General features: G+C 33.2%; 1 protein-coding gene across 44 annotated transcripts in view; it reads left to right on the forward strand.

Annotated features, from left to right (window-relative positions):
* Positions 1–23,354, forward strand: part of FOXP2 (forkhead box P2) — a 606,462-nt gene that overhangs the window by 410,383 nt on the left and 172,725 nt on the right. For 4 of the 44 annotated variants that reach the window (XM_063667776.1, XM_063667781.1, XM_063667779.1 and 1 more), the window contains one exon: positions 2,520–2,730. The exons of 38 other annotated variants lie outside the window; for them this stretch is intronic. The gene's annotated coding sequence lies outside the window, so the exon portion shown is untranslated. Of the gene's footprint in view, positions 1–2,519; positions 2,731–7,980; positions 8,058–23,354 lie in introns of all 44 variants that reach the window. 2 more of the 44 variants (XM_063667778.1, XM_063667780.1) reach the window with 2 other exon arrangements.

Below are 23,354 nucleotides of genomic sequence, written 5' to 3' on the forward strand. Positions count from 1 at the left end.
CAATTGATATCTTCCAACTTTTAAGAAATTATTCACAAAAAATTAAAATCTAATTAAATTAGACTTGTAAGGATGAAATACTCAAAGTAGAAACTAGAATATGCCAATCAATGCATTATATGTTCATTGAGTACTCTGGCATTTCTTTTTAATCAACAGAAGGTAACATATTTACTGATAAAACTAGCAAAAAGGCAGAGAGAGCAATTAATGTTTGGAAAACTTTCAGAAACTGATGAACAAAGGATAATAATCATAAATTACTAGTTAATTCAGAAGTGTAGAATTGAGTTTTAAGATGTAAGTATACAATCATACATTGAACTAGTTCCTACCCACAACTTCAGCAAATATATAGAAGGTTCATCTTAAGACCTAAAGTTAGTAATGCTAAAAGAAATATATTATTGAATGATCTTATAACCATTTCTCTCCTTGTACTGTTATTTATATATTAAATTGCTATTTCACACTGTTCGGGTATATATGTAGTATTTACCTAAATTTTTAATTTCTTGAAGGTTTTGTACTGTTTCATATTTATTTACTGTCCAATAATATCCAGTCCAGCTCAGTGGACTTACTAAATATTTGTTAATTTGCTGTACTAACCACACTCAAGTTACATATGTTCATATGTATTGGAAGTGGTGAAAAATTGTATATAGGTAGTAATACTTATTTAAATACCTTGGAATCTAGCAGAATTCAATGGATCAAAGAAAGTCAATGGCTTACTCAGACTATGAGTTCAAAGTTGATAGGTAAATTTCAAACTGTAGAAAATAATTATGTATTGACAGTGATGTAATCTAGACTACTTACACACTCATAGTAAAATAATGTTGCTAGTAGCACAGTAGCAGTTTAAATTTTGCTAAATTAATTTGTGTGCCCAATAACAGCTTTCATCTTTCCTATTGTGTTTACATTTTATTCTAAGACTGGAGAAAGTTATTTTTAAAATTTTGGGGTCAAATACATATATTTAAGAAAATACATAAAGGTCACTTTTAAAAGTTGCATTTGGGCGAGGCATGCTGGCTCATGCTTGTAATCCGAGCACTTTGAGAGGCCGAGGCACCAGGATCACCTGAGGTCGGGAGTTTGAGACCCTACTGGCCAACATGGCGAAAACCCGTCTCTACTAAAACTACAAAAATTAGCCAGGCGTGGTGGTGCGCATCTGTAATCCCAGCTACTATGGAGGCTGAGGCAGGAGAATCACTTGAACCCAGGAGGCAGAGGTTGCAGTGAGCTGAGACCGTGCCACTGCACTCCAGCCTGGGTGAAAAAGCAAGACTCCATCTAAAAAATAAATAAATAAATAAATAAATAAATAAAAGTTGCATTTAGATAGTTTAATAGTGACCAAGAGGTATTAATATATTTTACTGAAAACCACATGCTTTAAAGTATATTTTCTTCTAAAGGTAAGAGAACAATTATATAGTGTTCAAATGACATTTATGTTCATCATTTCATATTATCCTAAGAATGATCCTTTGGAATAAGATGAGGACAATATTATCTCCACTTATAGATGATGAGATTCAGATTAAAAAGCTCAGCACTGTACAATAAAAGCCTACAGAAATTGAATGACTACAGGTTGACTTGAATTTTTATCTGTTTGTCTCCAAGTCCTGTATTTTATTCTCTGAAACATCCACTATTATCTATGATACTGAAATGGTTTTGACTTATAAAATGATTATAAATCTTAATTACCACCTCTCAGAATCTGTTGCTTAGTTAATATAGAGGTTTTCTTTCTTAAATTTGGTTTCACTTAGCTTTGTTTTTAATAATGGGAGGAAAAGGCTGCAAATATAACTTATGTTTATAAATTTAAAAATAAACCATCAGGAAGTGTAAACATTTCATTTACTGTGTTTAGTTTATATCCTTAGATGAACTCCACAATGGTTTGGACTTACTTAATATACTTAAAAACATTTGCACCTCTTGTTCAGATCATTTTAATAAATATTTGTTGACTACCTATTCTAGGCAGAGGAATTGCAAAGGAAAATGCAGTCCTTCCTTGTTTAGGAAGGTAGTCATCTAAGCAAAATATATATGGAAAAAGTAAATACAATACAGCCTGGTTAAGTGCAATACAAACACTGGAAAATAGGAAACTATTAACTTTAAAGAGCCATATAAGGTCAGATTGAGGAGCAACACTGAAGCAACATTTAGTAACTGGGAACAGAATATTAACAGTCTGTTTATATGAGGATGGCATAATATTATCACAAACTATAAGTTATCTTAATAGGTAACTATCTAATTAATAACAGAAAAATATTCTTATACCAAAAGAAACATTTTAGTTAATAATCCACATTTTTAACTGGTTAGAAATTATAAGTTATTCAGCAGCAGCTTATTTAATTTTATAGACATACTTTGCAAATAATTTTTCTTGGGGGCATATGTCAGGATGATTTCATGTTGGGTGGTTGGCTTTGTTTCATTTTCACTGTCCTTGTTGGGCATCTTTCTTTCCTCAGGAGGATGTTGTCTCTTACACCCAGGTTATTTGTTAAAGTCTTTGGATCTATACTTAACTGATGACCTAGAAGAGCGATTCTCAAAAGTGTGAGTCCTGGACCAGCAGCAGCAGCATCACCGGGAACTTGTTAGAAATGCACATTCTCAGGCCACTCCCTAGACCTACTGAATCAGAAACCCTGGGGTTGGAGCTCAGCAATTACCCTGCAGGTAATTCTGATGCATGCTCAAGTTTGAGAACCACTGGCCTAGAAGAAATGAACTACTGCAACTTATGAGGAATCATGAGATCCAGCTCACTTTTGCTCAATACCTGTCAAAAGCTTGTCCCAGAGTGATTATGGAGGATTGCATGCAGGATACACACTTCATTAAATCCTCTAAAATCTAACTTTGATTAATTAAGTACAGGGTTATTGCTGATACCCTCATAACTCTACCACCATTATAATGGATCTATATAAAATTGCTTAATATCAGTAGCCTAAATTTAGGAGCATTATAGTTTTAAAAATACTTAATTGGCTACTTTATTTAAGAATGTTTTAGAGATGTCGTTCAGTATCTTTTCCAGTGTTTGCTACCTAAGATCCCATTGGGGTAAAAATATAACTCAGATTTCACTGTTAGGAATAGTTCTGTTTGTGAGCAACTTACTTCCTTTCATTTTACACAATGAACCTTGTAATTTAATTATGATTTTCTCTTCATACGAGCTGTTTGAAAGCTTAGCATTAAATTTGTGGCTCACCTCCAGCAAATATATAACACTTGATGTAACTGTTCTGATTCTAAAACTTTTTTCTCTTAGTTTTTTACTTTTTAAATAAAAACACATTTAACTTACCTTCTTACTTGTGCGATGTAATGGTCATTTTAAGTTTGTTTTTAACGACAAGTTGAAGAATTGCTTAATTAATTAACAAATAACATTAAAACTTATGTGCCTGTAGAAGATGCTGAACTATACCAAATTTTGCCAAGAAATAGAATTCAAAAGGATTAATATAGTTTTGGGTTAATAAAATGAAATCAAAAATGTAATGTCGGCCGGGCACGGTGGCTCACGCCTGTAATCCCAACACTTTGGGAGGCCGAGGCGGGTGGTTCACGAGGTCAGGAGATCGAGACCATCCTGGCTAACACGGTGAAACCCCGTCTCCACTAAAAATACAAAAAATTAGCCGGGTGTGGTGGCGGGCGCCTGTAGTCCCAGCTACTCGGGAGGCTGAGGCAGGAGAATGGCGTGAACCTGGGAGGCGGAGCTTGCAATGAGCCGAGATCACGCAACTGCCCTCCAGTCTGGGTGACAGAGCAAGACTCCATTTCAAAAAAAAAAAAAAAAGAATGTAATGTCAATAAAGATACTCTTGTCAAAATGAGAAACTGAAACTTATAGTGGCTCAAGGATTTTCTCGTGGTCAGTGAGGCTAGTTAATGGCAGAACCAAGGTGAGAATTTATGTCACCTAACCTAGATGTCTAAGTACTTATTCCATTGTTTCATGGGGCTTGAAGTCTTTACTGCTATTTAAAATTGTATATTTACTTTAAAAATATTATGTATACATATATTAATATATACAACCCATTCCTTTTAGATTATGTATTCTTCATTTATATTTTATATGTGATCTACATTTAAAATCTACAGAGAAAAAGTAGGTTTTTCTTTTAAGAAATATCATTATCCACAGCATTAAGCATTCAGATTCAAAGAACCTTAGGGATACAGAGATTTGAGGGGTTAGATGAATAAGTTGAGGCGTCTAAGACTACTTGCCCAAAGTAATACAGCTCTTTAGTGGTAGAATGAGGGCTGGAACATAAGCCTCTTTACTCCTTGTAGTAGAGGTTTTGCTACCATAGAGAAAGACAAACAAACAAGCATTTTTTCACATAAAAAGTAATTATGATGTGTAATAGTGCAATTAATGTGGAGATGTTTTAAGCCAGAATAAAGATGGGGAATTGTTGAAACTAATTTAATTGTGCCTATCTGTTCTTGAAGTAGGGCTTGTTCGTTTGTCACATTTATCAGTCTTTTTATCCATTCTATTCTATAAATGCATATCACAACTCACTACAGGAGGTGACTGAGTGAGCTTTACAGTGATAAATTTTTCTTGTTAGGAGAAATTACATCCACTAACTTGAGCTACTTCAGCATGAAATTGAAAAAGAATCATTTTGTCTTAATTTACATTCTTGATTCAATGAGAAAAATGTGAATTAACCCAACAGAACTACAGATGCTTGCCTCAGAGACTAAAGGTAAACTAAATTGGTATCATTAGAAGTTCATAAATTTAAACATCCTCCAATTTATTAGAATAGATTTTAAGCAAGGTTATTAAGGTCAGTTATGCCAAGCCTATATATTCATTTTTCCAACTATTCATTTTTTACTTTGGTTCAATTTTATTGTTTTTGATACATCTTTATCAATACTCCAGTGCGGTTTTCATTTCTCACCTAAGCTGTGCACATCATTTCTTAATCAAAATCACTGGGATAGTGCTGTGGTTCACTAGCCTTAGGAGCTGCTATTTGCCTTGAATAAATTACACGAAAACATGTTGATTGATAGATGTTGCATGTCAGAAAAGAAGATAACTGTATCTTCTTCAGCTTACTAAAAGGTCATGCACACAGAGTGATAGGAACAGCCACAGACAACTTTGAGATAAAGTGTATCATGAAAAGGTGTGCAACCTTGAAGCTGTGAAACATGGACTTGAAAGACATTTTCTTTTCAAATAGAAAGAATATATCCAGTTACATTTAAGTGTTAAAGTAAAAATAAAATATACTTTATCTTAACTATATTTTCCAATATTTTAGTAATACACAATCTCTGCTTTTCTCATGTGATTAAAACAGTGAAATTCATAATTATTTTTAAATTGATCTTTTAACTTAAAATCTTGTAAGGATGTGGAAAAATTTGAGAAAATACTTTAATTTTATAATACACATTTATATAACAGTCTTAGGAAAATGAAAGAAATCTACATGTAGATAAATGTTTAATATTAATAAACTGGAAACAAGCTTTGGTAGCCTTTTCTTATTTTAACTTAAATCTCCAACATATCTAATTGTGTCTAGAAATAATCTGTGAATTGAGGCTTATATTTTGTTTTCTGTTTCATTTTTCAGGCCATCGGTATATTTCTAAAGTGTGGGGTTTAAAACTGCATTTACCTAAATGTTTATATTAAGACAAAACCAAAAGCACTTAAAATAAACCTCTGCATGTAAATATTGTACATTTTTTTGGTCATTCAGCATACTTAAGGCGTATCTGTGCTAATGTTAAGCCTTATATTAAAAAGGAAATTTTGTTCTTTTATTAATATTCCATATATTTGCATTCATTAACCTAGCTAAGTCTAGTTAAAAAAGAAACTGACAGTGTTTTGGAAGTATAGTTTTAAAAGTAAGATGGAATGTTTTTAGTTTCAGAAAAAACACTAGCCATGTTCTTATCTATCCCAAATTACTTTGTTCTCCAACAGAGCTGCCAAACTGTCAAACTGTCCAGCTTCAGTATATAACAAAGATTCTGTTGTATTGTAAAGATATTCATAACAATTTTTATGGAAGGCTGAAAGTGTATAAGTTCACAGTTGTAGCGATAACATGGCACTCTTCACTGTTTGGCTTGTTTATATTGGCACAGATCCCCAAAGTGGAGACTGACAGAGTCATGCAGAAATCTGGTATTTGAGTTGAAATTTACACACTTTAAGTGATGAACTAAACAGGCTGGTGTTTTCTTTTTCTTACTCAAAAAGTGCAAGGTTACACAATACAGACGGTTTTCATCTTTTCCCATAAATGCACAGATTCCTGGGATATAAATGACTGAATTCATCACCAATTCATCAGGGACGCTGAGCTATGCAGTTCTGTTTACAGTGGCAGAAAGTTAATATAAATTTTCATCAGAAGGGGAAGTTTACACATATGATTCTATTTGTCCTTCATTATTAGCACCTGAGTCTAGGCTAGAACGCATAATTGTCTACAGGCACAGGCCAAATAGATGCAAGGGAAAGGCAAATAAGCACACCAAAAATAATTTTATGGTTGTCTGTTACAATTCTCTCACTGGGATTCTTAATCTAGAAAATCAATAAACAACAGGAGTGAAACTCTTTTCCTCTGCTCAGGCATGGCACAGCCGAAAGTAGCACACAGAAAAACCATTGTGCTTCTTTTTGTTTTAGTTTATTCTTTCTGTGAAGTTTATTGGATCCCCTTTCTCCTCAAGCAAAATATATCCTGAGTCAGTCTGCTATTTTTTATACATTTTTCAATCATTTTTTTGGTTCAAGTGACAGCAAATTTGGCCTGACAAAATAGCACCTTCATTTAATTTTTGAAAATAAGTTAACTTAGGAATATATATTTATCATACAGATTTTTAAAATTTTTTTATTGTATTACCATCTGAACATTTGTGGAAACTCAGACATTAGAGTAGACCAGTGCTAAGGATGACGATGGCTAAACCACACTAATGGCAAAGCCAAGATCAATGATCCTGATTTTAGGGTAATGGGCATCTATTCTCTAATATATCTTGATATGAAAGTATTAAAAATAGCCTATTTTTGGATATCATTCTCTATCAACATCAAGGATCCATTTATTATATCTAATTTTATATTTCATTCTTGTTTTAATATAATTTATTTTGTTGGAATTATTATTTAATATTATTATTTAATATAATTTATTTTGTTGGAATTTTGTCTTTTAAGTTAAAATAAGCTAAATTAATCCACCTTTTACCTGCTGTTGAAAGTTGTTTACTTTTTCCCCCAATCTGGACCTCGGCATCAACTTTCACATTATTTTATTCTTCTGGTTGACTTTATTAATAAATAGCCTATGCTTTTTTTGTCCCCATTGGTTCCTTAATAAAATATTGCTGCTTCTCTGTTTAGTAGCCTAATTTTAATATAGTTAAAATTATATAAAAATTTAATATAAATAAATTTTGATTTTATTGATTTGTAGATGAATAATAATGTTCATTAAAGAAAAGACCATATATTTCTAAAAAGCATTAAGAAAAACGTAGACTTAATACAACTTATGGAAGTTCAAATGCCAAATATGATGGCCAGGTAGTACATAAAAATAAAATATTGGAAAAATATTTTGAAAGCAATTGCACAGTTTTTGCAAATATATGTTTTGATAATTTTTCACACAGGTTAATTTAAAAGCAAGAGAGTTAATTTTTACTATAATCTATAAAAATCAATTCAATTTCTGTGTTTTTCTCATTTACTTGTCAAAATCTTACAGTCTGTACTCTACATTAAATGTTATATTGATATTGATAATTTTAAGCAGTTATTCAGAATCGTTTATTACTTTTTTCTCTCCATTTGCCCTACTTACAATGAACATTTATACATTTCTTTCACTTAAATTTCTCAAGAGAATGTTGAGCCACGATGATAGTGTCTGCCTTTCACCTATACTTATGCAGATTATACTCCCAGCAACATTTGTATAGTAAGTACAATTCCATAATTTTACTGATGTACCACATTTAGCTGATGTTATTTCTGTTCCTTGATGTCGACATTATAAATAGTTCCAGTATATTTTACTCATTTTAAGTAAAATTTACTAAAGTTATATAAAGTGTTTATAATACATTTCATCTTTTATATTTATGGTTTACCTATTAAAATATTTGAGAAGAAGCTGTATCAGTATTCACCCAAAAGAGAAAAAGAGTCATGCAGAGAATGTCATGTCAACATGATAAGCATCTGGATGAAAACTAAGCAAATTATGCACATAGACAGATGTTTTCTGTATAAAATATGTGGATAGATTTTTCAGGTTTCATCCAGATGTTTGGAATCATGTGGACATAATCATGACCTCTTTGTGACCCTTTCTTTTCCCTATCACATAGAGATTAAATGACTCAGTTAAAAGCATTGGTATTAGATTTTAAAAATGCTCAGGATCTCACTCAGCCTTGACTTTAGTGTTTTTTTCACTAGAACAACCTGAACTACTAAGTCTCCAGACACAATTAGTTTGACTGCTTTTAATTAAAAAGTTACTGATTTGTTTTAACTATTAGTTGGTTACTTATCAATTCAAATCATGCATTTAGATTTTCGTATATGCATATCCTCAAACATAGTTCTGACTTCTCATTTCTCCATTTTCCTTTGTTGTCTCTCTTTCTTTTTTTGGAATAAAACCTCACTAATTTATATGATAAATCTCAGATTAATTAAATGAGTTACTCATTAAATCAAGATTATAGGGGGAAGGATTTAAGGAATCAAATTGTTTTCAAACACTTGAACTAATGTAGGAGCCCTCATTCTCATATAAATAATGTGCTAATTACAAATTATTCTTTTCTGTTAATTAAGACAGGTCAGCAGGATTTCTACTTGGCAACACTTAGCTTAAGTGTTCAAGTTGCTATATGTACTTGAAATTAATGAAACTGAATTACCTTTAAAATGTCAGGATTTTCATTATTTTCTGTGATTATTTGCACTCATTCCTTTTAATTATTTTAATGCAGAGAGGTTTAATTTTATATGCATATTTATCTATCAATGTTATAAATTATTTTAGCAGTATTTAGAGATTAAATAATAGGTAAAGTTAGGATAATCACTCTCCAAAAAAAAAAAATCAACACAAAAGTTTTTGTGCTGTCTAATTGATTTCAGAACAAAACTAGAAAGCCCTTACCAACCTGTTACAACTTCTTTTGAGGGGTCTTCATTTCTACCATTTTTAAAACCATGTCATAGATGGCAGGTAGATATTCTATTATGTGATCTATAGGTTTTTTGCGTGTTCAGAAGGAGTCTACAGTTACACCTCTCTTTAATTGATAAAAATGCTGTTATGTATAAGTCATGTATTTTATGTATAAGGGGAGGGTAGTTGGGAACATAGTAGTAGACCTGCTGTATATTTCCGTGCTGGTTCCAAACTCCAGCAATCTCATTCTACTTACTTTTTTGTAGTGTACTGTTTCTTGAACATGTCTTTATATATACTGTTTGCCATTTTTAGCTCTTTGAAACACCTTAAAATGACCAACCTTTTTATCTTTTCTACTTCCACTCCCACATTAAAAAACAACAAAAAAAGGCTAATACCAGTCAGATCAGTACTTACAAAAGTATGTAGCACTTGGAAGATGCTCAATAAATACTTGCTTAGTGAATGAACAAATATATTGACAAGAAAACAGTAATGATTATTGTTTATTCATACTAAGGAGACATGAACAATGACATTGAGCAATTTACCAACTAATCAAGATCAGTTACTTATACATTGCTATATGAACTTTGGCAAGATTATGCGATTCTGACCTAAGTTTTCTGCCTTTTTTGTTTGTTTGTCTTATTTCTATTTTGTCTTTATGTTAGTGTAATTCTTGCAACTCCAAAATGTCTTCATATTTTTTCATAAAACTGAGGTCTTAATCATGGTACTCTTGTATCAATTATATAAGTATACTTTCATTGAAACTAAGACAGAAATCTTATATTAGTACTACCAAAATGTTAATACAGGAAAATTTAATCATGGATTATCAAATTTTATTAATCACTTTCATGTCACCTCTTTGAATAGTTATTTGATATTTATTTTCCCTTGAGAGATATATATATACATATATACATATAATCAAAGTATGTTTTCCCATTTTTTATTTTTATAATTGCATGGAGTCAGATTTCTTGAAGATGTTTAAATGTCAGCATCAAAGGTTATACCAAATATTTCACATTTATTGCAATGTAATTTAAATGTATATAATATTGTTTCAAATATCGTACAAATTCAAAGTTCTCAAGGCTCCAGAACTGGCCTGATTTCATTGATTAAGTGCTCAGTGGTTGGCACTCACTAGGGCTTCCTCAATGGATGATGGAACATTGAATGTAAGAAAAGCTTTGAGGAGATATATAAGCTATAAGCTATATTTATTGTGGGCTAATGTATGTCTGCTTGTTGTAGGAGTAAGTATCTTTGTAGAATATTGAATTATTTTTCATATCAGGCCTTTAAAAGTAAAAAGAGCTGTTAATGATAAAATATAAAATGTTTCCTAATGCTATATTTAACAATCTTTAATAGCCACTCATCTCTAAAAATAAATACTGTTGATGTTTAAAACCCAGAAAAACACTATCAGTTGGTTTCCTGGAAGTAATACATTCTTGTGAAATTAGATTCTTACCCCTACCCCCAAATAAACAAAAAACAAACTTTTGTATCAATAACTAAGAAGGCGTGTATCTAATTAGACAAAATGGAAAATCTATCTATCCTACCTGATTTCTTTCTTGTCAGGAGTCTAAAATTCTCCATTAATTTCCTTACAGCCATCTTAGCAAGTAGAAGTGAAGCAATTCTAAATAATGTTACAATGACAACTACTTATTTATTCATAATTGTGATGATGTGTTTTCCAGGATGCAATTTCACCATTGTTGTACATAGAGTGATGATACTTATTTTATTTGACCAAAAGTTGAAATTGTACTGGATCTTGGATCTGTAAATACATTCCTCATCTCAAGGATAATGAGATGTTAAAAACTGAGAAATAAATTAGGAAATTAATTTTTCACAAAAAGTTGAAAAGTCTAGAAGTCATTGCTTGCTGGCATTGACTCAATGACTGAAGGATGTCACAGCTGAAGTTTTGGTAATAATATTGGCTTGTCCTTTATAGTCACAAGATAGTGGGGATTATGTCCCAATACATGCAGAAATAAGGGGAAGGCCACAGGGCTAAAGAATGCCTGCATCAGGAAAGCAAACTCCCCTGTAGACTTTTGCTGATGTGTCATCTATTAAAACTATGTTCCATAGATATCCCTAACTTTGAGGGAGAGAGAAATTAGTTTTTACCAGTACACATTATCTTCTCTAATAAAGTCATGTTTGTTAGTAAGGAAGAAGGAGGCAATATGTATTGAGTATTCCCCTAGAAGACTCTGCCACAGAGATAGATATAAGTTCATTTCACCTAAGAACAAATGATAACATTTAGCATTCATCCAAAAAGACATTAAGTGCTTGCTATATGTCAGAAACTGTCCTAGGTGATAGAAATGCAAAAATGAATAAATAGGACATATTTCTCACCCTGAAAGCATGCATACTTTTTTAAAAACATATTTTATTAAATAATTAAAGTATTAATTTAAATGTGATAGATAGTGGATTGGCTATGAAATAACAAGCACAACTTTTTTCTGCTTGGAAAAAAGTCAGGAGACTACAGTGAAAGTGAAACTCAAGCTTATTCCTGAAAGATGAGTAGGTTTGAGAAATATACAAAAGGAGAGGAAGAGTGGGAAGGAAAAAAGCTTTCCCTGGCAGAGGGATCATCCAGTCCAAAAGTGTAGAGTCATTCATTCATTTAGCAATTGTTTGTTAGCAGCTAGTTGTGAGGTAGAGTGAGTCAATAACTGGGGACACATGAATGAATAAAACTGAAATGATCTTTACCTTCTTAGAGCTTATGATCTAGTCCTACAAAAGCATGTGGTCTTAGTGCTTTGGCCCAGCTGGAGCACAGGATGCCTATACAGAACCCAAGAAATCTCCTTAGGGATACCAATTAAGGAGAAAAGGAGCAGGAAACCTAAAGGGTGGAGCTGTAAGACCCCATCCTCACTTTTGACCTATTAATTGTTTTAGAAAGGTGAGCCATTAAAGAGATTTTTAGCAGAGAATGATATAATCAAGTTTGAATTTTATAAGGCTAGAATAACAGCAGTAAAAAGGATTGATCTGGGCTAAACTTTAAGAATTAAAATTGGGTATTCACTTAGTACGTTACTCTGATAAGCCAACAAGAGATAAGACCTGAGATTGAGGCAGTAGTTACAGTAATGTAGAGTAATGAATATAGCACATACTAAGGAAGCAGTATTGACAAGACATGGGGAAGGTTTGGATGGAGGGGTGGCTGGGACAAATCAAGCATATCTCTAAAAGTTTTTAGGCTTCTATTATGAGGATCATTATTAAAGAGATCTTAAAGAAGTAAAGGAGCAAGCTTTGTGTATTTGAGAGATTCTAGATAGAGGGAACAGTATGTGCAATGGTGTTAAGATGGAAGTGTGCTTTCTCTGTTTGAGGTTTAGCAAGGATACCAGTGTGTCTGGAGCAGAGTGAGCAAAGGGCATAATAGTATGAAAGTCAGAGTCTTCAGGGTAGCAACTGGACAGTTTATGTACGGATTGTATTCTAAACAAGACAGGAAGTCCTTGGAGGCCTTAGAAAAGGAACTCAACATGATGTGGTTTAAGGGTTTTTTTGTTTGTTTGTTTGTTTGTTGTTTTGTTTTTTTGAGACAGAGTTTCACTCTTGTTGCCCAGGCTGGAGTGCAATAAGTTTTAAGAGGTTTATTTTGGCTGCTCTGTGCAAAATATTTTGAAGGGAATGGAAAGCTGAAAATGGAAAAAAATAGAAAGGTATTATGAAAGTCCAGGGAAGAAATGATAGGAGCTTGAACTAGGCTGGATGCAGTGGAAGTGGTATAAAGTTTTATAAATTCTAGGTGCATTTCAAAGGTTTTGTTAATTTTTGATAGGTTGATGTGAGTATGTCGGAGATAAAGAGGAATCAAGGATGATCGCAACATTGTGGTTAGTCCAAATTAGTGAATTGAAAAAGAGCAGAAGGGTACTTGTTTGTTTTGTTTTGTTTTCTTTGGTGGGGGGGCTTGTTAATAAGGAGTTCAGTTGATAAATTATTAAATTTCATAATTTTATTTGAGAAACAAATGGCATGATCAAGGCAAATGGACAAATTCAGGGAGTTCATGGGAGACATGGGAACTGTAGATAAAAATCTATGAGTTGTCAGCATATAGATGATATTCAAGATCGTGAGTCTGAGTAAGACCACCTAGTGAATTAATGAAGAGTTGAGAGGGAAAGGGAAGAGAAGAAAAGGGAAAAAGAGAGAGAAAAAAAAGGTGCTCACAAACACTTTGAGATCAGGAGAGGCAGAAAACATGGTCAGAAAGCTGAGAAGTAGCAGCCAGTGTACACAGTGTTAAGAAAAAGGAAAGGTAGATGAGAACTGGGAAAAGACTGACATTAAATGATGAGCAGAGGAAGAGAAGCTCACAATGCATTTTTGTCCAAACTACTTTCATGGCTTATTAGAAGTGAGATTCATGTTGCTATATCCTATTTTGAACTTTCACATTTAAAGTAAGTGTACAGAAGAGACCTCCTGAATGAGGTGAATCAAAATTTTCATCTCAGTGTAATTGAGCTGTCCTGATTGCTGGTACAGACAAAAGGTTTTCATTTTCCATGACTGATATGCTATTCTCTCTTCATAGTTAAATTTTTGAAGGCCAGTATTTATTCCATTCAATTATCTCTTTATGGCCATGGCATTTATTTGGTGTTTAAGGCATGGTAGAAAAAAGCAGAGGAAATGGGTTGGAAAAGGATGGCAAATAAAAATAGGATAAGAAGAAGAAAACAAGAGTGGAGATGTAATTCATACTTAACTGTTGCTTCTGTGAAAGGGCTCATTTTGCTTATTTGTAACTTACAAGGTTGATTTTATAATTTCAAACTTTTCCTTAAGATTTCCCATAGACAAATGTGGTAATCTTTTGAACCAAATGGATATAAAGATAGAATAAAGGGCACTTTGAAAAGTATGTCTTTTACCACAATGAGATACCATTTCATACCACTTAGAATGGCGATCATTAAAAAGTCAGGAAACAACAGATGCTGGAGAGGATGTGGAGAAATAGGAATGCTTTTACACTGTTGGTGGGAGTATAAATTAGGTGAATTATTGTGGAAGACAGTGTGGCGATTCCCCAAAGATCTAGAAACAGAAATACCATCTGACCCAGCAATCCCATTACTAGATATATACCCAAAGGATTATAAACATTCTACTATAAAGACACATGCACCCGTATGTTTATTGCAGCACTGTTCACAATAGCAAAGACTTGGAACCAACCCAAATGCCCATCAATGATAGACTGAATAAACAAAGTGTGGCACATACACACCATGGAATACTATGCAGCCATGAAAAAGGATGCATTCATGTTCTTTGCAGGGACATGGATGAAGCTGGAAACCATCATTCTCAGCAAACTAACACAAGAACAGAAAATCAAACACTGCATGTTCTCACTCATAAGCGGGAGTTGAACAATGAGAACACATGGACACAGGGAGGGGAACATCACACACCAGGGCCTGTCGGGGTAGGGGGCTAGGGGAGGGAAAGCATTAGAAGAAATACCTAATGTAGATGACTGGTCGATGGGTGTACCAAACCACCATGGCACATGTATACCTATGTAACAAGCCTGCACGTTCTGTACATGTATCCCAGAATTTAAAGTATAATAATTAAAAAAAAAAAGTACCTACTGACATTTCTCAATATGTCTTGACACAAACTGGTTGTGTGCTGCTGCAATGAAAAAAGAAAGGAATCAAAGAAAGACTCTTGCAAAGGAAAGCTTTTGCATCAGTGAGTGTGAGCATTGGGGGAAGGAATAATTTCGTTGGAGAGCCAAAGACTAGCCAGATTTTTAGAGGAGAATTCATCAGACAACTTGCCTTAGGACATGTTTTGGGGTAGAGGATAAGTTAAATTTCAGGGAGGAGGTGATGGCTAGACAGTTATACTACAAAATACAAATTTGTTCTTATTAATGGTACTTTAAATTTATAATTCAGTGATAACTTTAATGAAGGATATTCATTATCCTTGATGTTGTGAAGGATATTGCGGTATTTCCAACCAACTTTTGCTTTCATTATTTTTCTCTTGAAAGCCAACATATTCTTTTCTATAAATTTGAGGTTATGTTTAATTGCTAAAATTGTATTCTGCGTAGTCATTGACTTTGTCCATGTTTTAATGTTTTATAATTATTGTTGTAATTAATTTTCAGTAATATGGCTTAAAATACTAGTTTCTATCCAAAAAATCTTTTAAAACACCAAGTAAATGAATAGAATAAATTGCAGTTTAAATAATCATACTATATATCATTATTATTCATTTATCAGCTGGAAATGATTATATTATTATAACTTAAAGGTTTGATTTTGTTTTGGTATAATTTGGACATTCTTTTTTGTTAATATAATTAGTTACTGACTTTATATTTGTGAAAAGTCATGTTCTAGTGTCTTGCAACAGCCTTTTCCAATTTATGTTATTGCAAGACCTTCTCAAAGTGAACAGAAAGGCAGAGCTTTTGATAAGAGAGAAGCATGTTTACAAATATTTTCATTAAGATTCACTAACAGGCAGTCCCTCACTTCTTAATAGGCATTATTGCATACAATCATTTATATGCCTATTGTTCAGAAATTTGTGTTATCATAGAAACAATGTTGTGTATGATCCCATGCCAATTCTCAAAAGCTTATTTATAACCATAACATGACTTAAGTAATACTAACAGAGTAATGTCTGGATCCTTTGTGTCTAAGTCCAGATCTCTGAGGCCTAGAACAGAGTGGGATGGAAGTGGCTCCATGTAACAGTTCTCATGGAAGCACATGGAGCAGTTTCTCACAGCATGAATGAGAGGAGCAGGCCAAAGGTTTGCTCAGTGATTTCTGATGGGGTTCTGTAGGGAGGACAGAGTGAATAAGGAATATTGTCTTTAAGAAGGGATGTCATCTTTTGGGAACTGAATGGAGAACAGGATAATCTCAATTTTTTAAGTCATAATTTTGTTTTTATGCATACACTTTAAAAATTAGTAGTATAGTGAGGAAAATGAAAGAAAATATTGGGATTCTTGGGGTCACATTAATTCTATTTTAAAAACTAGGCTGGGTGTGGTGACTCACACCTGTAATCCCAGCACTTTGGGAGGCGGAGGCAGGCAGATCATGAGGTCAAGAGATCAATACTATCCTGGCCAACATGGTGAAACCCCGTTTCTACTGAAAATACAAAAATTAGCTGGGAGTGGTGGCACGCACCTGTAGTCCCAGCTAGTCAGGAGGCTGAGGCAGGAGAATCACTTGAACCCGGGAGGCAGAGGCTGCAGTGAGCTGAGATCGCTCACCACTGCACTCCAGCCTGGTGACAGAGCAAGACTCCATCCTAAAACAAAACAAACAACAACAACAACAACAAAACACTATTACCTTGGTAAATTAACCTCTCCAGGACTACTTTCATAATACAGTGTGAGGGGATTTAATGAAATATTCTCCAGAGTGCTTTTTTAGCTGTAAAATGTTGTATTCTGCCATTGTAGTTTCAGTAATGAATACAATATAGTGGAAACAGAACTGACAAATGGTCAGGGGACATCTTCTTACTTTCCATGCTTTGTGTAATGCATTGGGTTATCATTATTATTAATAACTAGTAATAAATATGACTATAATTAGTAAGGGTATCAAAATTTACCTAGTAAAGAAGTAGTTGTCACTTTTGGTTTATAATTAGAATCATTTGGAAAGCTTTTTAAAAAAATAGATATTCTTAGACCCCACCTCAAATCTAATTAAATCAGAATCTTAAGGAGTTGAGCCTAAGATTCTGTCTTTATAACATAGCCTTCTGTGGGATTCTGATGATGCTCTTGGTAAAGAACCATTGTAGTAGATGTCCTTAGTGAACTGAAATGAAAATTTAGCATAATTTGATATTTTCATAAAAAGTTTTATGTAGAAGAGCCCTAGCAATTGGTTTGTTTTCAGTATTTTTCATATTCTTTCTGAAGTCCTATTTAAACATAAATCTGCAGAGTAAACTATTTGTTCTTAAAGGTAAATTTCAGCTAAAAAGTCCTAATTTTTAGAATCTTGCATAGTATAATTTTCTCATTTAAGTGTTCTTTATATTTAGTGTTAAATTATGCTTTTTTATATATCACAAACAAAAGGCATATAGGAAATGGCAAACTGTTGCCTATTTTAAAGCAAAATAGGGTCCAAACTGCTAAGATGTATTTCAAATGTGTGAAAATATTTATGACATTGTGGCCATACCCCAGTACAAATTTTATCACTAACATTTTTTAAATTGATAAGTTAACATTGTACATATGTGTATATCTATATATCACTAACATTTTTAAAATTGATCTTAACATTGTATCTTATATACACATCATAAATATATACAATACTATGTTGTATGTATACAAAGTTATATTGTATATATACATGCTGTTTTCATATAGGTATGCATTGCAGAATGACTAAATTAAGTGAATTAATATATATTTTACCTCACATACTTATAATTTTGTTATGATAAGAATATATTAAAAATCTACTTCCTTAGCTATTGTCTATTATACTATACTTTGTCATTAACTATCATCACTATGATGTACAACAGATATCTTAAATTTATTCCTCCTGTCTAACTGAAATTTTATGTCCTTTGACCAACATCTCCCCAATCCCTTATCCCCCTAGCCTCTGGTAACCACCATATTGCTCTATTTCTATTAGTTCAACTTTTTTAGATTTCACATACAAGTAACATCATGGAATATTTGTCTTTCTATTCCTGGTTTATTTTACTTAACATAATGTCCTCTAGCTTCATCCATGTTGTCACAAATGACACAATTTTCTTCTTTTTTTAGAGCTGAATAGTTTGATTCCATATCTTAGCTATTGTAAATAATGCTGCAATAGGAGCTCATGTATTTCTTTGACGTACTAATTTCATTCCATTTGAATATATACCTAGTAGTGGGATTGCTGCATCATATGATAGTTCTATTTTTAATTTTTTGAGAAACTTCCACACTGTTTTCCATAATAGCTGTGCCAATTTATATTCCCACCAAGAGCGTACAAAGGTTTCATATCCTAACCAATACTTGGTAATTTTTTTGTTCTTTGTTTTTTGTTTTTTGTTTTTTGTTTTTTTTAAGACAGAGTCTCACACTGTTGCCACGGCTGGAGTGCAGTGGCACAATCTCTGCTCACTGCAACCTCTGCCTCCCGGGTTCAAGCGATTCTCTTGCCTCTGCCTCCTGAGTAGTTGGGACTACAGGCACATGCCACCATGGCCAGTTAATTTTTGTGTTTTTAGTAGAGATGGGGTTTCACCATGTTGCCCAGAATGGTCTCGATTTCCTGACCTCATGATCCACCTGCCTCAGCCTCCAAAAGTGCTGGGATTACAGGTGTGAGCCACTGTGCCTGACCTTTGTCTTTTAATAGTAGCCATTCTTTTTTTTTAATAATAGCCATTCTAACAGATGTGAGATGATACCTCATTGTGGTTTTATTTTGTATTGATCTGATGATGAGTGATGTCGAGCATTTTTTATATACCTGTTGGTCATGTGTATATCTTCTTTTGTAAAATGTCTATTCAGGTTCTTTCCCATTTTTTAATCAAACTACTTGTTTTCTTATTATTGAGTTGTTTGAAGTTCTCATATATGTTGAATATTTAACTTATTAGATGTGTGATTTGCAAATATATTCTCCCATTCCATAGGTTGTCTCTTCATTGCGTGTTTCCTTTACTGGGCAGAAGCTTTTTAGTTTGATGCAATCCCGTCTGTCTCTTTCTACTTTTATTGCCTGTGTTTTGGGGCTTATATCCAAATAATTCTTGCCTACATCAATGTCATGGAGCTTTCCCCTTGTATTTTCTTCTAGTACAGTTTTATATCTACATTTACAGTTGTTTATGGTGTGAGATGAGGGTTCAATTTCATTCTGCATATCCAGAAGATATCTAGTGGATATATCCAGTTTCCCTGTACCATTTATGAAGACATTGCCTTTTCCCTTTTATGTGTTCTTAACATTTTTGTAGGAAATCAACTGACTGTAAATGCATGGATTTAATTCTGGGCCCTCTTTTCTGTTTCAATGATCTTTGTGTCTGTTTTTATGCCAGTACCATGCTGTTTTCATTGCTATAGCTTCATAGTAGATTTTGAAAAGCAGACAGTTGTGATGCCTCCAGCTTGGTCTTTTTTGCTCAAGATTGTTTTGGCTATTGGGGTCTTTTGTGATTTCATACAAATTTTAAGATTTTTTTTCTATTTCTGTGAAAAATATCATTTGAAATTTGATAGCAATTGTATTGAATCTGTGGATCACTTGCAGCAGTATAGACATTTTAACAATATTAATTCTCCAATCCATGAACATGGGATATCTGTCCATTTGTTGGTGTCTTCTTCAATTTCTTTCATCAATGTTTTATCGTTTTCTGTGTGCAGATCTTCCACCTCCTTGGTTATATTTATTGCTAAGTATTTTTTGGTGACTATTATAAACAAATATCATTTTAAATTGATTTTGTAAACATCCCAGGTAACCCATGGAAAGGACTTCTATTGTAAGTCTGTACATGTTTTGTCCACCCCTTTTTATACCAATGTATATATAAAATACAAAACAAATTAAAGTAATATATTTCAAAATATACTTTTAAGCAAAGGATCAAAACACCACACAGTATTTGTAAGTAAAATGTGTTTTAATAATATTCAATGAAGTTTATGAAATTTAAGTGATCTTATTTTCCTTGTGTAGGAAAATGCTTTTATGTTTTTTCCCCAATTGGAAATTGATTGACTAACTTACCAGAAACAATGTTTGACAGTGAAATATTATACAGATACCACAGTGTAATAAAGGTAATAGTCTAAGAATTGCCTATAACAGTAACAGCCCTTTGACCCAACGATTCTATAGAAATTTTTTTTTTTTTTTTTTTGAGATGGAGTCTCTGTTGCCCAGGCTGGAGTGCAGTGGCACGATCTTGGCTCACTTTAACCTCTACCTCCCAGGTTCAAGCGATTCTCCTGCCTCAGTCTCCTGAGTAGCTGGGACTACAGGCATGGGCCACCATGCCCAGCTAATTTTTTTTGTATTTTTAGTAGAGACAGGCTTTCACCATGTTGGCCAAGCTGGTCTTGGACTCCTGATCTCAAGTGATGTTCCCGCCTCGGCCTTCCAAAGTGCTGGGATTATGGGCATGAGCCACCATGCCTGGCCCTAGAATTTTAAGAATGTAAAATTTTGCTTGAATTAATCACTTTGTTAGTTATTTGCTATCATTCCTCAAGTAAGTAGACATAGAAATGAAAGAAATTAAAAATATCATACTGTTATTTGTCAGTTTTCATCACTGTCAATATTCTTACTTTGTACTATGTGTCTATTCTACTCCACCATTCTCCCCTAGTGCCTGTTATCTAACTCATCTTCACAACAACTTTTTATTTCACAGAATGTTACTGCCCTGTAGATAGATGTGCTGAAGGTGTTCTTTATCTTATCCCCTACATACATTTCTTGTCTCATGTTTCCAAGACACATTAAACATTGCATAGCTAAGATCTTTAAAATAATTTTTAATTAAAGAAGATAGGGAGGTAGCAATACCATAGAGGCTCAAATCATGAGTGTCTAATTTGGTGTTGGCAGGGTAAGATTTTGACAAGATCCCTCTTATAAAAATAGCTATTTCCATGGCTGTGGAATCACAGGAAGGTCCTGAATGTGTATTTTGGATTTGTCCTCAAATTTCAGAATGCCTCATTTCTGTATACCAGTGTACCAGCTGTTGCAGACTTTGTAATGCATTAGTATTGGACTCCAAAATTGAGTTTCTGCCAGAGTATTCTGGCAGTAAGCATCCTCCTATAACAACCGACAAGTGATAGCAGTAGAAATCCCAGAGGACTTCACAATAGCATGTCTTAGGATTCAGTGTAATGGCTTAACTTCAACATAAAGATGATCAGAGTAAGTACAGCTTATTGTTCCACTCTGGTGAGTAGTCTGTTAGGTGCCAGTTATGTAAATGAAGATAATTACAAGAGAGTGCCAAAATATGTCCTCCATGAGAAACTATGCAGTTCTTAAATAGGTCATTCTGCAATCATAAGAAGCCTTTGATGGGGGCAACAAAATCTCCCTTCTATGGAATAGGTTTAATGTCTTCCGAGACAATGGGAGAAAAGGGTCATTTCGAGCAGTGGCCATTTGGGATTTCTCCAAGATTACAAAGTATTTTTTTTCCCAGTGTCACTCTCAGAAATAAGGTTTTAATTTCCAATTTTATCCGTCTTTTTATAAGCATTCTTTCACATGCTTCCTTTCTGATAACAAACCAAAATGATTAATTTAAAGAAGAGAAGTATTAAACTGAAATCCAGTTTTAAAAAATATGTATGATGAAACAGCTTACATTAAATAGATATTCCTTTGGGCAGTAGCTTTATGTATTAAAAAAGTGAAGTCACTTTTTGGAAGAAACTTCAGCATACTCTTTATCACAGGATAAGTTACCTAGGTCCTTATCAATCATATGGGTAATTTGATTTTTAGTAGTTTTGTCTCTTACCTTACATAAAAATTGCTTCTGTGAAACAATGACATTATTTTTCATGCTTAAAAATATAGTCATCCTTTTAAATAACTATCCACATGGAATCCCTCCCATCCCCTTAGAATTTTCATATTTTTTAATGAAGTGTTCTTCCTCACAGTATTTTGATCTACCATATTTTGAATAACTAGTTTTAAAGATAGAGCATGACGAATGTAGTTTAGTGATGTATGTCATATAGTATGTAACATAATGAAAAAACAAAAAGACTTAAAAGCAACACTATCAGGTAATTTTTTGCAAACTCAGAGGAGGGAACATTGCCTGTTTGTCTACATTTTTATCTCTAGTATCTAACAAAAAGTAACATTAATAAATATTAATTTGATAGACTTAAAGAAGTTAGAAAATAAATGTTAGTTAAATGAATGAGTGAAATATCTGGTACAATGGCCCATTCAATTCACTAATTCTAAGTGAAAATACAAACATAGGTAGGTAGGTGGGTAGATAGATAGATATTAGATATGTTTTTTAAAACATCAATTTCTAATAAAGGAGGCAAAGCAAGGTAAAATATTTTTGCCTGTTAGTTTAGAAAATACTAAAAAAGAATGATAATGTATACTGTGGAGTATGGCGGAATGGGCATTCCCATACAGTGAGGTGGGATTGCAAATGACTGTAATCATTCTGAAAAGGCATTATGATAATGTATATCAAAATCTAATATCTGACTATTATTTGACCCAACAATTAAACTTTTGGGAGATAATTACAAGGCTGTCTTATAAGGAAGTTCACTGCAATATTATTTAAAATTACAAAAATGGGAAAAGTCTAAATATCTATCAGAAGAGGATTATATTAAAGAAAATTGAGCTTTCTAAAAACTGGAAATAATGGTGTGCTTTGGTGAATTTGAAATTTGTTTCTATTTTTATTGCAAAAGAACTGTATGGTGTTTGCCTAAATAAGTGACTATTTTACATAGAGTACTAAAGATAGATGTACATGGATATTAGTAAAGATTTAAAAGATTTTAATAGAATTCTAATTTCATGGATAATTGAATCTGAGAAAGCATGAACACTACTTGGATTTTTATGTAAATAAATTCGTAAACTGAATAACAAAATACCCATTACGTGTAGATCCTTTTTCTAGACCCATGCTTAAAAGGGAGATTAGAGTGAGACCCCAACTCTACCAAAAACAAACAAACGAAACAACTGGGTATGGTAGCATGCCTCTAGTCCTAGCTATTCAAGAGCCTGAAGCAGGAGGCTTGCATGAGCCCAGGAGTTCTAGGTTACAGTGGGCTCTGAGTCTACCACTGTACTCCAGCCTGGGCAAAACAGCAAGACACTGTCTCAAAAAAAAAAAAAAAATGGTGGGGGTGCAGTTTAGAGAATGATTTCTTTTTATACTTAAAAC

This window comes from Pongo pygmaeus, chromosome 6 (genome assembly GCF_028885625.2).
Source record: "Pongo pygmaeus isolate AG05252 chromosome 6, NHGRI_mPonPyg2-v2.0_pri, whole genome shotgun sequence".
NCBI lineage: Eukaryota > Metazoa > Chordata > Mammalia > Primates > Hominidae > Pongo > Pongo pygmaeus.